Source organism: Triticum urartu, chromosome 6 (assembly GCF_003073215.2).
Source record: "Triticum urartu cultivar G1812 chromosome 6, Tu2.1, whole genome shotgun sequence".
NCBI lineage: Eukaryota > Viridiplantae > Streptophyta > Magnoliopsida > Poales > Poaceae > Triticum > Triticum urartu.
The window spans coordinates 462676585-462693769 of NC_053027.1; the positions used below are offsets into that span (position 1 = coordinate 462676585).

General features: G+C 45.6%; 3 non-coding genes across 3 annotated transcripts; all 3 read left to right on the plus strand.

Annotated features, from left to right (window-relative positions):
* Nucleotides 1–2197: 2197 nt before the first annotated feature.
* LOC125517806 lies at nt 2198–2359 on the plus strand. Its single transcript, XR_007287811.1, has one exon. It is a non-coding gene; the product is annotated as a U1 spliceosomal RNA (small nuclear RNA).
* Nucleotides 2360–4134: 1775 nt separating this feature from the next.
* On the plus strand, nt 4135–4296 carry LOC125517761. Its single transcript, XR_007287789.1, has one exon. It is a non-coding gene; the product is annotated as a U1 spliceosomal RNA (small nuclear RNA).
* A 5035-nt stretch (nt 4297–9331) lies between these two features.
* On the plus strand, nt 9332–9493 carry LOC125517773. The gene has a single exon (XR_007287790.1). It is a non-coding gene; the product is annotated as a U1 spliceosomal RNA (small nuclear RNA).
* The last annotated feature ends 7692 nt before the right edge of the window (nt 9494–17185 follow it).

Sequence of the window (17185 nt, forward strand, 5' to 3'; positions counted from 1 at the left end):
CCACAGGTCCGTCTTCAGAACATATTGAGGCTTCTACCTTGTCTGGCCACTCTGCCATCGACGTCACCATGACGCCAGACAGCAACCTCCTCCTGCGCGAGTCCATCTCCGTGCATCGAACGCCGAGCCTCCACAGCGCCATGCCGCCGATATCCGCCGCCATCGATGTGTGAGATGAAGTACCGCTCCACCATCCGCCCAGCCAGCACTTACTCCAAAACGATGCCCCCAGGAGGGAAATAATCATCGTCCGATCCGGAAGACCCAGATCTAGGGTTTCCCCCGGAGCATCCCGAGCCTGATAACGCTGACTGCAACGACGATGTCTCGACAAGGGAACGACATCTAAGACGCCGCCATCGTCCGCCATGACCGTAGTCGGCGCGATTTTCATCGGCAGTTGCTCCACCAGACGTGCGCCGTCGATGTCGCTGGTCCCTTCAACCGGAGCAAACTCCAAAACAATGCCCTAAAGAGGGACTACGACGCAAAAGCACCGCCATCGCTCGATCCCAAGGAGATCTAGGGTTTCCCCCGTAGTTGCCCGCGCTGTTAAGGGCCAGACAAGGGTAGAATCCCGCGGATCTGCCCAGCTGCCGACGAGTCGCACCCACCATCGTGCCGACGGCCGACCAGCAATCTGGCCGCGCCGCCGCGAACCGATCCGGACACGCTGCCGCCGTCCTTGACGGCCGCGACGCACCAGATCGCAAGGCCTCTTGTCGCGAGGAATCGACGTCGCCAAGGCACCGCCACCACCCGCCGTGGCGACCGGCCCGCCGCCACGCTCCGGCCCAGCGGCGCCGGCCCCTCTAGCCCCACCCAAGCGAGGGGGGCCGAGTCCCCGCCGCCGCCGGCAACGGCTAGGCTTCGCCTGGCCGCGCCCTTGGGCGGCGGCGAGGGAGAAGGAGGAGGAGTGGGGGAGGTTCGGCGGAGATGGGATCAGGGGCCTCCCGGTCGCCCACGCGGGGGCGGCTCCTCTTGGTTCGGTTTGGGGGTGGAGAGCTAGCGGTCTAGATGCACAACGCCGAATTGTAAAATGGGGGAGTTGCCACAAATTGACAAATGTATCAACTATGACTGCTTTGTATAACCAGCTAGATAGACTTCAGTTTTTTACTTGCCGTCGTGCTCTGTTTCCATGGATGTTCATGCCGTGCGGCCGGGCCACCAAATGTAGGGTCATAGAGTCCTGACGCTTCTGGGTTCCGAGTTCAGACCTCTCTCATGGTTCAGAAACTCGTGTCCACCGAATTGCAGCCTGCTAATTAAGGAAGAAACAATCATGAACCTCACCGGCAAAACCTGGAAAGTTATTGGTGATAAGCGAAGAAGATCACCTTTTACTTGTTTAATAATAGGATTTTTATCATTTATGCCACTGGTTATATTTCACTATTCAATTTTGCCACTAGGAATTTCAACTGCTCGAAAATGCCATCGTTTCATTAGGCACATGCTCAAAAATGCCACTTGACACCATGATTGTCAGCTCAAAACTCGTTTTCCATGTCATAATGACCAAAATATCTATAGACCAACATGACTACAATAAAGTGTGGGTCTCACTTGATCCCAACAACGCTCTTATTTTCTTTAAAATTATTCGCTTGCTTACTCCTAACAAGTAGGTCCACATTTATCATTGTGAGATAGAGAGAGCTGACATGTGGGTATAGGGGTATTTTTGTCATATAACATGGTCAACGAGTTTGACCCGAGAATAACTATGTCTAATGACATTTCCAAGCAAACATCTAATGGAACAATGGCATTTTTGAGATATTTAATGGCATTTTTGAGAAAACATCTCATGGAACGATGGCATTTTTGAGCAGTTGTAATTTCTAATGGCAAAACTGAGTAGTGAAACACAACCAGTGACATAAATGATAAAAACCCATAATAATATGGCCGCATGTATCGATCTGATGCAGAGGCCGGAGGATAACCTCCTTTTCCAAAAAAAAGCAGCCCACATCGACCCGGGTGACTCTTTGCCAATTCCAATCTGGCCCGGTTGGTACCGATAGGCCCATACAAGGTATCCTGTTCGAATTCCTTGTCCTGGAAACCTGCAACAAACACCAGGCGAGGCATGCTTTCTTTGGTTTTGGTTTAATACCACATCGCCCCTCCAAGGAGGGAGCGGAGGCAGCGCATCCTATAAAACCAGCGCATAGGGCAACCTTGAAACATACTTACTTGGACGGGGTCTATGGCTGATCATGAAGAGTCATGAACCAGGCTAGTGGCCCAAATTGCACTTTGTGGGTGTGCTGGCCTATCATCTCTCCTTTGAGGGAGAGTGGACATCATAATTTGTTATAGAGGGGGTATGCGTTTGCGTGGCCCCTGCCAAATATCAATTGTAAGTTTTGGTCATTTTGATTTGTGGTTTGGTCGTTAGTGTCAACTTTTAGTTAGTTATTAACAAACGGCATGAATCACTGGCTCCATCTGGACATGATCTTAGCCAAGGACTGGTGAGCCTTCTGTAGATTTGCGAAAACAGAAGTGTTGGTTTCCTGTTTCGCTGCATCCTAATGATCCTCTGCCCTCCCTCTCAGGATAGGTGATCAACATACACGATTTACAATATAAACAATCTGTATCACTACACAAGTGGCGGATATATGATGCCATCAATTTTTTTGGATCTCATTTTGCTGGCAAATTCTGGTGATTTCACTAACATTCTGTGTCGAATGCAGGTTAGTAGACCGCTAATTAACTGTATGATCAGATGACTCTGCTCGGTGCCAAAGCTACTGTCCTTTGAGAATGCAATTCTGCTTCTTTCCATGTCAATAATACGCAGCTCATTATTCTTTTGCATTTCTAAAGAACTATGTTTGCTGTGGCAAGCTTATTTATAGAAGCTGCTACCATTTGAGCATTTTTGTTAAATAAAAATTTCCACTCATCATATTAAGGATGTGTCTTTTTTAATCTTTTCTTTGTACCAGTTGAGTTTTCTTTTCTTTTCTTAACATGATCTTGTCAGTTCTCCTACATCATCTGGCCATTTCTTTAAATTCTGTAGATCAAGCATCACCAAAGTTTCTTTGAATTACAGAAACCAGACTTACTCCTGAAAACTTTTAGCCCATCTAACTGATCAGGTGCTAATTTAAAACTTCATGCAAGCTGTTTGAAACTGATTTGCAAATAACTCAAATTCAGTATGTGCTGTGTCAGTAGAACTACCGCGTCACAAACAGGAACGTGCATTTTCTTATGCTGAATACTATGATCTGGTCACAAATCTGTTTTCTTAAGTGATCTCTTTATTCAATTTCGTGCTTACGGCTTCTCTATGTAATAGTAGTACTACAATAAGATATGATGGTACACTGAATTTGACTGCGTACGTGTTGAGCTACTACAGAACCTGAAGGAATCATACTAACAGAAATTTCTGAGATGGATCCGTGTCACATCATTTTCGAGCCAACTTGTGGATTCGAGAAGCCATACCGCGTTCAACTATGGGCTGGAAGCCAAACTACATTCTTGTTTGGCACTGATTATAACAACAATCGACAACAATTTGCTAGGGTGTATTCCTCCTTTTTTTAAACAATACTGTTTTTTATGCCTTTTTTTACGTCTAAGGTGATTACATGCATATATTTGTAGGGCCTTAAACGTAAGATGTAAAAACATCATGCTAGCACCTTCAATGTTTGTACCGACCAACAAGTATTGTTCTTTTGCTACCAACAGTAGGACCAAGAATCGAAGAATCTGTGCAAACTTCAGCTTCTGAGGGCTTTTGTCAAATCTTTGTGAAAGGATGCCTTTGAACGTGTGATTACTCTTTCTTTTTTTGAGCATTTGAAGGTGTGATTACTCGTACGGTTTCTTCCACGTTGATGTCGGTCTGACGGGCCAGCTTCAGACTCCATACATCTGGTGCATGGGCCTCCAGTCCAACCCATAAAAAACAGCCCGGTTGGTACCGACAGGCCCATAGACGCTGTCCTTTCTATTCGAACTCCTCATCCAGGAAACCCGCAGCGAGCACCAGGCGAGGCATACTTTCGTTTCGTTTAGTACCACATCCCCTGTCGAGGGACGTAGCAGAGGCAGCGCAACCAATATAAGCAGGGCATAGGGCAACCTTGAAACATACTTACCTGGACGGGGTCTATGGCTGATCAAGAAGAGCCATGGCCTAGGCTAGTGGCCCACATTGCACTTTGTGGGTGCGCTGGTTTACCATCTCCCCTTTGAGGGAGAGCGGATGTCATAATTTATGATAGAGGGGGTACGTGTTCGCGCGGCCCCTGCCAAATTTCAATGTTAAGTTTTCGTCCTTTTGATTTGTAGTTTTGTTGTTATTCTGCACTCTCTTTGAAACTGTGTTTGACATTATGCTTTTTCTCGTATCTAACACTAAAATGACAAGAATTTTGGGACGGAGGGCGGCCCCTGGCAGTTTCAGTTCGAATTCTGCACAAAGTCTGAACTTAGTTGCTCTGTATTTTGAGTAAACACTGAAGTCTGAACTTGCTGAACTGCACGGCGTCAATATCTGGAGTCTGAAAGCAACTACAGTTCACAACACATCGCTTACTAGAAAGAAAAACCAGGCACCGTATGTTGACAGCAAAGATTTCTTCTGTTCAACATACTGCTTATTTTAGTAGCACGTGTTCCTTTTCATGCGGAATGCTTTTTCTTCCCTCTGTGAAAGAGACAGGTTTAGATTGAGATGATTCGTTAAACAATGCGGAGAAAAGTAGAACTAGCTTGACTGCAAATGAATGAGCAAAACTCAATTGACAAATATGTATGAGCAGTACTCCAGGCAAAGAAATTCAAGCATAAGTAGGTGACTGATTGAACGCGTGCCCTCCATAGTTTCTGTCGTCTAAAGTTATTGGTGAACACTATGTCATACTCATGGATGCCAATATAAGGTCAATTTATCCTCCTTTGAATCTACACATACCAGGATAAGGTCAATTTATCCAAAATAAATCAGACAACAATCTGAGACGCATTCATTTTTTTATGGTCCCTAATATTCTTCCATGCATGTTTATGGCTAGTACTCCTGTTCACCAACTTTTCCAATGATGGTGTTTGGGTCAAAATCAAACATAGGTCAGATAATATGGACGTGGTTGGGTTTTGGTAAGATATAAGCATACAGGAATTAGTTGTACCTACCCATTCACGGAATCGACTAGTTGCATAAATTATATCAGAAAAGACTAGGCAAAGTTCATATCTGTCAGCAAATTAATTCCCTTGTTGGCTCGGATTGCTTCAAGCAGACTACAAACTAAAAAAAAAATTTACTTAAATCTAAGATAATACTGATGACTGCACAGAACAGAGCTGAACTGTGAGGGAAAGGAGAGACAAGAAACTGTTAATAAACCTGGTTTAGTTCACATCTGATTGCGCAGCTGTATTCCTCTTATAAATTTAATATAGCCCAGCTTTGTGATCTCTCAACAACCACGAAACGGGAACGACCCTGTGATCGGAATTCCAAGTTTCTCCTAAACATGCAAGCATTCAACCTATTCATTAAAAGAGAGTAGGAATTAATGAATTGGTTGAACACGTTCGCGCGTTTAATTGCGTAACTATATTAATTGATTTTCACCGTTCAACACGGTCATTCAGTACATATCTCTCGTGACACGTGTTCTTTGTTTTCATACAGAGAAGATTATGAAGTATGAACATGAGAACTGTAATGGTAAATATGACATGTCCAAACTTTGCAACTGTTCCTAGTTTGTCGGTTCATCGATGCAGGAAACCAGTTGAACATACGTACATAGTTACATGAACTATTGACTTTGTTGTTCTTACCTACTTTATTGACCGTCATGATGACAATCACCCGATGCAAATTGGGAGACATATATGCCTTTTATAAGGGCACTGAAACAATTGGATGCATTACAAATTCAGGTGGACATCTTCAGGGATAACGTGTTACGCTTAGTACATAATCCTAACCATTCATGCTAACCTGAAATGACAGTGTTTCTTTAGTTTAATAGAATGGGATATACAGAGATGGGGTCAATATGACCAAGAAGAGGTAAGAAGAGTAAACAGTTTGTTGATGGAATGGACAAGAAAGGTGGTTTATCTTCCTACTGGTATCCCATCAGTATAGTAGAACCGTACAGTTTAGTGCGAAGTGCTATTAGGTTACCACGCGTCTCCAACTCTGATGAGCAGGTACAGCATCAAATTCAGTAGATTCAGATGAATATATTACCATCTATTTTTCCGTTATATAGAAGAAACTGGTAGAACCAGGGATCCTACCGGACCTGCTCCGTAGGTTGTAGGGAAAGGATGGAGCGGGGGCGAGGCGATGAGCGGGCGCGCCGGCGGCTGGGCGCCGGCGCGTAGGAGGAAGATGGTGGCGGCGGCTAGGGTTCCGGCTCCTCTGGGAGCCGGGCAATAGGGATAATAATATTCTTATTGCTTAATCTCAAAAAGAGTCTTACAACATATATTTATAACCTAGATAACTTGCATACGAATTAACCTAAGATAACTTGTGGGATAAAATTGCCCGGTGGGCCTTCTACGGCCGTAAGCTAAACCGGTCATAACACTTCTCCCTGCCTGCACAAACAACTCGTCCTCGAGCTGTAAGGTGGGGAAGCGCTTGCTGAACTCCTCGAGGTGATCAACCAGCGTCAAACACCTTCTCGACAGCTGGGGCGGCCAGGTCGGCAGCGACGGCGTCCTTCGGAATGTGGGCTGTAACCTCCAGGTAGAAGAGTCGCGGGCAGGCATGGCCGGGCGTGTAGGGCTCATCGTAGTTGAAGCACAACCCTTGGCGGCGACGCTCGAGCAGCTCGGCTGAGGTGAGCCGGCGGAACGGGCGCGCCGCGGTCGCGGCGAGGGGTGCCGCGGAAGCCTGCGCAGACCGACCCTGCACGGAATCCGGCCCGGGTAGCGACCCAGCGGTCTGGGACGGTGATTCCTGCTGGATGGCCACCGCGCAGCGCTCGAACGCGCGGGCGTAGTACATGGCCGACTGGAGATCCTGGGGTCCCCGAAGCTCCACGTCCACGCGGATGTGATCCGGAAGTCCACCGACAAAGAGGCCGGCCCGCTGCTGCGCCGTCACGCCCGACGCATGGCATGCCAGGGCCTGGAAACGGTCGGCGAAGTCCTGGACCGTGGAGGTGAAGGGAAGGCGGCCGAGCTCCGCCAGGCGGCTCCCGCTAACCGGAGGCCCAAAGCGAAGGAGGCAGAGCTCGCGGAAGCGCTCCCAAGGGGGCATGGCGCCCTCATCCTGCTCGAGAGCGTAATACCATGTCTGGGCCGCGCCGCAGAGGTGGTAAGAGGCGAGCCAGGTACGCTCCGATGCGAGGGTGCGCTGTCAGAGAAAAAACTGGTCGCACTGGTTGAGCCAGTTGAGGGGGTCCTCCATGCCATCATAGGTGGCGAAGTCGATCTTGGCGAACCGTGGTGGTGTCTGCGTCGGAGCGCCGTGTCGAGAGGGCTCTGAGGGGCGGAGCAGCGAGGCGGGTGGCGCCTGGTCGGAGTACTCCGGGTAGGGACCCGCGGAGCCGGATGGCCCGCCGAACTGTGGGAACGGTGTCGGCTGTTCTGGAACCATGGTGTAGACCGGTGATGGCGAAGACCCAGCCGCCCACGCCGGTAATGGCGACGGAGAGGGCGAAAACCGGACCTGGTGTATTGGCAGGCCGGTCGGAGCGGCGGACGGCAGCTGGCGCTGGGCAGAGGTGGCGCCTGGAGCTGCAGCGGCTGTTGCGTCTGCTGTGGGTAGCGGCCAAACGCGGCGGAAACCGGTGTAGATGTCGGCGGCCACGGTGGCCAGAGCTGGCCTGCGGCTGGGGACTGCTGGAGGTGCAGCAGCGGCGGAGGCCCGCTGGTGTAGCCTGCCTGGAACGGCAACAGGGGCAGTCCGCTCGGGCCAGACGTGGCCTGGATCGGCCAGTGCGTCGCCGGGTGGCTATAGGCAGGGGGCGCAGCCGGCGGGGTGGTGTACGGGCTGGCCAGGTACATGGAGATGCCCTGGACGGCCGTCACGAGGTCCTGCAGGATGCTGGTCATCTCCTCCGGCGTGAAGACGGAGGTTGTCAGCGGCGCGGAAGTGACGGTGGCCGGCGACGCGGAGGTGATCGGGGCCGGCGACGTTGGGGACCCGACAGTGGTCATCGGGGCAGTGGTCATCAGGGCGGTGGTGCCGCCGGGCAGCGTTGGCGTGGATGACGATGATGACATGATCGCAACTGAGTCTCTGGATACCAAATTGGTAGAACCAGGGATCCTACCGGACCTGCTCCATAGGTTGTAGGGGAAGGATGGAGCGGGGCGAGGTGATGAGCGGGCGCGCCGGCGGCTGGGCGCCGTCGCGTAGAAGGAAGATGGCGGCGGTGGCTAGGGCTAGAGGCGGCTAGGGTTCCGGCTCCTCTGGGAGCTGGGCAATAGGGATAATAATATTCTTATTGCTTAATCTCAAAAAGAGTCTTACAACATATATTTATAATCTAGATAACTTGCATACGAATTAACCTAAGATAACTTGTGGGCTAAGATTGCCCGGTGGGCCTTCTACGGCCGTAAGCTAAACCGGTCATAACAGAAACATTGAACTCGCGCGGAATGATAAAAGGCGGGAATAAGAAATCTTTCTGACAAAAAGCAGCAGGTTTCTTTTTCATTAACTAAAAGCATCTTTGACCGGACCCCCCATTTCCTTCCTATATGTCGAGGCGGACAATCCAGACACTGCACGGACCAAAAACGGCCGCCCAACCAGACCCCGCACCCAGCCCATTCCCAAAGATCTTGGACAAATCCAAAGAAGGTGAATAATCAAATTCAAACCCTCGTTTTCTTATTTTTCTTCTTTATTTAACCATAGATCCCATTTGTCCGGGGTGTCCGACACTCCTCGTATCCGGTGGATATAAGGCGGTCCGGACGCAGTGGCCACGTCGGATTGGTTAACTCTTTTCCAATGGACACCAAGAAGATGTAGGATCTACACATCTCCCATCCCATCTCAAATCTCAGCCGCTGCTCTCCTTTTTTCTTTTTGACAAGAGCCGCTGCTCTCCTCTTGGCACCACCTATCATGCCACAGGATGATACATCGACCCGGTTAACTCTTTTCCAATGGCAATTCGCCCCGGTTGGTACCAATAGGCCCATACACGGTGCCCTGTCCGAATTCCTCCTTGTCCCGGGAAGTCGCAGCAAACACCAGGCGAGGCATGTTTCCGTTTAGTACCACATCGCCTGTTCAAGGAGGGAGCAGAGGCAGCGCAACCTATAAAGGCAGGGCATAGGGCAACCTTGAAACATACTTACCTGGACAGGGTCTATGGCTGATCAAGAAAAGCCATGGCCTAGGCTAGTGGCCCACATTGCACTTTGTTGGCGTGCTGGCCTACCATCTCCTCTTTGAGAAAAAGTGGACGTCATAATTTGTGATAGAAGGGGTACGCGTTTGTGCGGCCCCTGCGAAATATCAATTTCAAGTTTTGGTTGGTGCTTTTGTCCTAAGTCTCAACTCTGAATTGTCTGAGTGACCTTGGGCTGATTTCCATTATAGTCCTTAGTCTGAACTCTGAAATTGTGAGTGGCCTTGGCTTTGTTTATGTTGTCTGTCTCGTACTGGAACCAATTTAAGTTTGTCTTGTACTGGAGCCAATTTAAGTTTGCATCTTCTGTTTTGCAGTTTCATCCTTGGTCTGTGCGACAGTGACATTGGGTTTGTTCCTATTTGTCTACCCTGTATTTCCAGTATGCACTGAAGTCCGAACTTGCTGAACTGCACTAAGAGCGAGCATACTGGTAATGATATGGGATAGGCGAAATTGTCAGTCCAGGATTGACAGTTGTCCAAAATTTGACTGCTCGGCGTCAATATCTGAAGTCTGAAGAACAACCACAGTGCACATCAGATTGCTTACTAGAAAATAAAAAGTGGCATCTGCTCAACATACTGCTTCCTTTAGAAGCACATGTTTCTTTTTATGCAAAATGAGTTTTTTTTTTCTTTTGCGAAAGCGACAGGTTTAGATCGAGACCGTCAAACTATCAGGAGAAAATTTTGAAGTAGTTTGACTTTGACTGTAAATGCGCTTTGTGTACTTTTCCTGGTTTCTTATCTGAAGAAGATCACGCCGTGCAAGCTGCAAAACCTGAATAATAACGACAGCATGCATTTCACAAAATTCTGTAAAGAGGCGAACCCCAAACCCCCCAGCACGGCGCAGCAGCAGCGTGCGAGGCAGCAACGGTACCTCTCATCAGGAGCTCTTACTCGTCTACACCGAGGCAATCACCTCCGATCTGGGAAGATGATAGCTAGCATAAAGAGGGAGCTTCTTTCGGTACTTAACCGTAGCATTAGCCATGTGCAAATTGTTTATTTACTGAACTTTTTAGGCTTTGTACAGTGGTCCGATGCAAGTATGGATATCCGGGTGTCATATTCCTTCAAAGCTCAGATTATAAATATGTATGTGTAGTACTCCACGGAAAGAAATTCAAGCATAAGTAGGTGACTGATTGAACGTTTGTGGTGCATGATTTATGTCAGCTGAAGTTATTGGTGAACATCGTGGCATACTTTGGATACCAAGATAAGGTCAATAGATCCTCCTTTGATTCTAAAATACCAGGATATGGTCGATTTATCCATAATAAAGTAGACAACAATCTGAGATGCACTCGATTTTGTATTGTCCCTTATACTCTTCCATGCATGTTTATGGCTAGCAGTCCCGTTCACCAACTTGTCGACCAACTTTTCCAATGATGGTATCTCGGGTCAAAATCAACACAGGTCAGATAATATGGGCGTGGTTGGGTTTGAGTAAGATAAAAATATACAGGAATTAGTTGTACCTACCCGTTCACGGAATCGAGGCTAGTTGCATAAATTATATCAAAAAAGACCAAGTAAAATTCATATCTGTCTTCGTTTAAAAAAAAATCCATATCTGTCTGCAAATTAATTCACTTATTGGCTCTGATTGCTTCAAGCAAGCTACAAACTCAGAGGAAAATTTCCTCACAATTGAGATGCTGATGACTGCACAGAACAGAAGCGGAATGATGATGGAAGGGGGACAAGAAACTGTCAATAAACCTTGCTTAGTTCACATCACTCCAGAATTGCATAGCTGCATTCCTCTTGTAAATTTAATATAGCTCAGCTTTGGGATCTCTCAACGACCACAAAACGGGAACGGCCGTGCGATCAGTATTCCAAGTTTCTCCTAAATATGCAAGCGTTCACTAGAAGAGGAGACCAGGAATTAATCATGCATTCACCGTTCAACACATTCATTCATTACATATCTCTCGTGGCACGTGTTCTTTTGATTTCATACGGAGAGGATCATGAAGTATGTACACAAGAACTTTGATGGTAAACATGAGGTGTCGATACTTTGAAATATTTCCATCTCACCTGAATTTGCGGGTCCATGATGCAGGAAACCACTAGAACATAGTTACATGAACTATTGACTTTCTTGTTTCTTACCTACTTTAGTGATCGTCATCACAATAAACTTGATGCAAACGGTGAAATATATGTGCCTTTTGTAAGGGCGTTGAAACTGTTGTGTGCATTATAAATTCCGTGGACATCTTCACAAAGAACGCGTTAGGTTTAGTAAGTACTCCTAACTATGCATGCTAACCAGAAATGGAAGTGCTTCTTTAGTTCAAATTGTAAAAGATTGGGAGATACAGAGATGGGTCAGTATCAGCAAGAAGAGGTAAGAAAAACATACAGTTTGCTAAAGGATTGGACCAGATTGTTTATATTCTTCCTATCAGTGTCCCTTCCGTGTAGTAGAAGCGTACAACGTAGCGCAAAGTGAAACAGATTTAATACATTCAGTAAATAAACAATTTGCACATGGCTGAATCGTGTGATTAGGTAGGCTACCAGGTTCAATAGAGAGTCAGAAGAACTTTCCATTAGGGAAAAAGCACTGCACTTCTCAAGATACGATTAAACAGGGGAGATAATAACTTCACTGCATGGTCGCACGAGTCCTGACGCTCGACCGAGCTTCTTTAGAGTTCAGACTTCTGACTCCCTCGTGGTTTTTGCAGCCTGGGAGTTCTCGAAAATTTGCGTCTGGTGGGGGGTGTGGAAGCAAAAAGGAACGTCTGAATGAAGGAAGCGGAGGTAGCATCTCCCGTCTCATTGAGCTGTAGGTGAACTCGAATGTATATCTTCAGTCCAAATACACTGGTGCATACAGTTCGTATTCCTCAAAGGACTGCGCATATCTTCAGTTTTCAAATACACTAGTGCAATCTTCAGATTGCATCCTTCTAATAATTAAGTAAGAGAAAGTTATGGTATTTGTTGGATAATGAGCAACTCATTCTTTACTGAGGGCCAAGGGCCATTACATATACATGTGAGACAAAGTGCAGAAAGCCCCTTATACAATGGGGCTATGCCAAACAGAGACTATACACATCTAACACCCCCCTCCCCTCCAAACTCATGATGGATCAACAACACTGAGTTTGGAGAGGAAAAAACCATGCTGCGCTTGAGTCTGTGCCTTCGTGAAGAAGTCAGCCAGCTATAACTCAGAGGACACATAGTGAAGAGCGAGAGTCTGATCCTGCACAACAACATGTACAAAATAGGCATCCACACCGATGTGCTTGATGAGCTCATGCTTCACCGGATCACGCGCAATACTGATAGCACCAGTATTGTCGAACAGTAAGGGAGTCGAGGTAGCAGCAGACACACCAAAATCCTCAAGTAACCACCGTAACCAGATCACCTCAGCCGTCAACATAGCCATGGCTCGCAACTCGGCCTTGTACTCGAGCGAGAAACTGCAGTCTGTTTCTTTGTCTTCCAGGCAATAAGAGAGCCACCAAGAAAAACACAATAAGCAGACAGTGAGCGTCGATCAGAGGGATCACTAGTCCAGGTAGCATCAGAGTAAGCCTGGAGCTCAAGAGAACTGGAGCGGGGAAAGAAAAGGCGCTAAGAGATCGTGCCACGAAGATATCGTAGAACACGGAGGAGGTGACTATAGTGGACAGAGGTGGGGGCTGAGACAAACTGACTCAGGATGTGGACAGGATAGGAGATGTCAGGACGCGTAACAGCAAGATAGACAAGGTTGCCAACGAGGTGACGATAGCGAGTGGGATTAGGAAGAGGGTCACCATCAGAGGCACGAATCTGAACGTTGAGCTCCATAGAGTCACAACTGTGCGCTCATCACCGAGAGCAGCGCGAGCAAGAAGATCCTGAATATATTTTTCTTGGGAGATGTAGAAGCCATCAGAGGTCGAGTATATCTCAATCCCAAGAAAATAGCGAAGGGGACCAAGATCAATCATGAGGAATTGTTCGCGAAGGCGAGCCTTAACAAAGGCAATGTTCAGCGCACGAGCCGTCTCAAGTAGGTGACGGTGCTTACGTTCGGCAACACCATTCTGAGCATGAGCACCAGGACATGAGAACTGGGCAAGAGTACCCTGTTCCGCAAGAAAACCACGCAACAGCTGAGAGATAAACTCACCAGCGGAGTCAGCACGAAAAGTACGAATGGGCGTGGAAAACTGGGTGTGAACCATGGCAGCAAAGCGTTTGTATATAGAGAGAACCTCGCTACGAGATTTCATGAAGTAGAGCCAAGTGTAGAGAGAGAAATCATCAATAAACAAAATATAGTAGTGATGACCACCTTTCGAATCAAAGGGAGCAGGACCCCAGACATCAGAATGAACTAAGTCAAAAGGACGCTGAGATATCGACTCACTGGTGGGATAAGGTAGCTGGGTCTGTTTTCCAAGTCTGCAACCATTACAATGTAAAGAAACATCTCTAGATACAAGCCCTAAGAGACCCTGACGAACTAAAGAAGACAAGCGAGAGCCACAGATGTGACCAAGGCGATGATGCCACTGTGAAAGGACCACGATGTCGCCTAGAGGGGGGTGAATAGGCGTTTTAAAATCTTTTACGGATTTGGCTATATCCTAATGCGGAAATAAACTAAGCGGATACTTTTCAAGCACAAATCCTAAATATACTAGGCTCACTAAGTGCAAGAAGTAACTATGCATATGCACAATCCTATATATGGGATCAAGTAAAGCAAACAAGGCATGCAAATTTACACATAGTAACTATGCATATGCACATGCCTACCAAATTCCTGGGAGATACACAAATGGACAAATGAACACATAACCATTAATACTTCCAATAACATCACTAGGTCATTCATGTTGTCCAAAATAAATCAAAGTGACAAATCAACATATGATAGCACACAAAGTTCAACATGTGAACAAAGGAAAACCAATGAGCATATATGATATGCATTGCACACATACTGATAGGAATATTTCACTCAAGTAGATATAAGATACTATAGAAAATGAGATAACAAACTCCAATAACTCCATACAAACTAATAAGATGAACTCGAACAAAATGGTCTTTCGAGTTATTATGCAGCATAGAAACCACATAAGTACATGATCATCTATACTAACACAAGCATAACATGAGAGATTAGAAATAAACACAATGCTTGGATAGCATATTATTAACATACCAATTAGATAGATCATCATGTAAAGCAACAACTGGAATAGCTTTAATCAAACGATTTTCCAAATATGTTTTTTTAAGATAACCAAATGCAAAACCGCACAAGAATGCCATACGTAAATAAGGCATTGCAAGCCACGGCGATATAAGATAATCTCAAATATAAATTCTAAGTGGCATCCCTCAATTGTTCATATTAACAAGGATTGTGATATGCACAAAGCATATCACTCCCCCATAATATGATGATCCATGTATTATCCATAAGAGGCAAATGAAACCCAACTAAGGATAATTAATGGATGAGAATTTGAGTTTCAAATGAGCTTTACACACCACATAGTAACTAGATAATATTGCACTAACAATACTAGGTGGTATCCCACATATATACACATTTAAGTTTTGTGATATGCGTAAACATAGCACTCCCCCATAATGTGATGATCCATTAATATCTCAAAAGAGCCAAGGAAGATTCAACTAATGAAGCAATAAAGGCTCGAAACCACACACACACAACTATATGACAATCATAACAACCTACACATGCTAGATAACACAAATCAAGCATACTAAGAGGCACAACATTAACAAATACATACTGGGTACAAAACCTAAACATGCATGGGTCTAGTAACTTTCAATGTAGACAATATAAATACAAGTTACCGCCAAGAGGAGCATTGGAGTGACAAATATGACGATAATTCACTTGACTTGGTTTGTATCATAATGAATGGCGAGAATAATTTTTCTTCATGAATTAGCCAAGTCTCCAATGCCCTCCACACACCTATTGATAAAGTTTCATCTCGATGGTCCCCAACCACGTTGGGTCCTAAGAAGTTAGTAACAATAGGCTTGGCAACCCAAATGGTCTTATCCACTTTCAAACCACTTTGGGCACCAACATACTTGGCAAACATATTACCATCAATATCCTTTCTAAGTGAATAATGATCATTGATAATTGGAGGCTTAGAGATGTTACCGCTGGGACATGATGAAGCTATGTGTCCCTTCTTACGGCAAATATATCAACATGTACTCCTCATTCTCCTCTTCTTTACTTTCTCAACTTGGGAAGTAATAACATGGTTCATCATGGATAGTGGCCGTTCTTCAACTTGAGGTTGAACTTGAGATTGAGCTTGAGGCCGCTTCCCATGTAGCTTCCCTTCATAAGCCCTTTTCTTCAATGGACAAGATCTCACATGATGTCCAACCTTTTTGCACTTAAAGCAAGAAATGTTGGACTCGTTCTTGGCTTGGTCTTGCCCCCTTTTATTGTTCATGGATTTCTTCTTGTTGGAGTGAAAACTATGTCCATCATCGCACTTTTCCAAGTCTTTCTTCAAACTAGTGACTTGGCCCTTGAGCTCATTAATTTCCTCTACATGGTTAGTTTCAAGACTAGAAACAAGAGGACTAGTGGAAGTAGAAATTTCATGGTTAGAGCAACAAGACAAGGTAGGCAATTCATCATGAGGTGTATCAATATCATGTAGAGAGGAAGTGCAAGGACTAGCACATGGAAATAAGGCATTTTGAGTAGAAGATGTGCTAATATCCACATGAGACTCACACGATTTTACCTTCGTGAACATAGCCTCATGAGCTAACTTTAGCCCATCATGAGAGATTAGAAGATCCTCATGAGTGCCCGAGAGCTTTTCATAACTTTCTTCCAATTTCCCATAATTGCTAGTTAGCAAATCAAGTTGAGTCCTTAGCTCAACATTTTCTTTCAACATCGGTGCCTCACACAAGATCGAGTTAGTAGCAGAAGCATCATTATCAATATGAGAGGAGCATGTAGAAACTAGAGACTCCGCATGAGTAGCTTGAAGTTCCTCATGAGACTTAGAGAGTTTGGTGAGCTCTCCTTTGACATTCTTGTAGCCAAGGTCAAGGTGCTCAAAATCCTCTTTAAGCTTACAATGAGTAACTTCAATCTCTTCTTTTAAAGACCTCAAGTCACTAAGACATTGATGAGCCTTAGCAAGTTCATGTACAAGTTGTTCATTTTTCGCTTGCTCGTTAAGAAATAAGTCATTACATTTTTGAAAGCAAGCAAGAACATCTTCGAACATTTTATAAGTGTTATTTTTAGCTCTATGAAGAGTTTTCCCAATCTCATCGAGATTTTGAGTCAAGTCATCATCATCATCCTCATTACAACTATCATCATTATCACTAAGAGAAGATGATACCTCGTCATTACCTCTTGCCATGAGGCACATGTGAACAAAGGGGGTTGATGATGATTCTTTTGGAGAAGAGGGTTCTTCATGGATCAAGCATGCCTCATATTTCTTGATTTCCTCTACATGGTTAGTCATAGAACAACTAGAGGAAACCAAAGCATTTCTATCATGGCCACATGGGAGATCAAGCATATCATCACAAAGGAGCTTAACACCATCATCACAAAATATTTCTTCACTGACCATGTCATTACCTTGTGGCACGCCACATGTTGGTGAAGTGGAAGATATTGAAGTATCCAAGTAATTGGAGGTGGAAGCAATAGAGAGTTCTTCATGATTTAAAAATGTGGAGAACTCCTCCATTAAATCCCCGAAA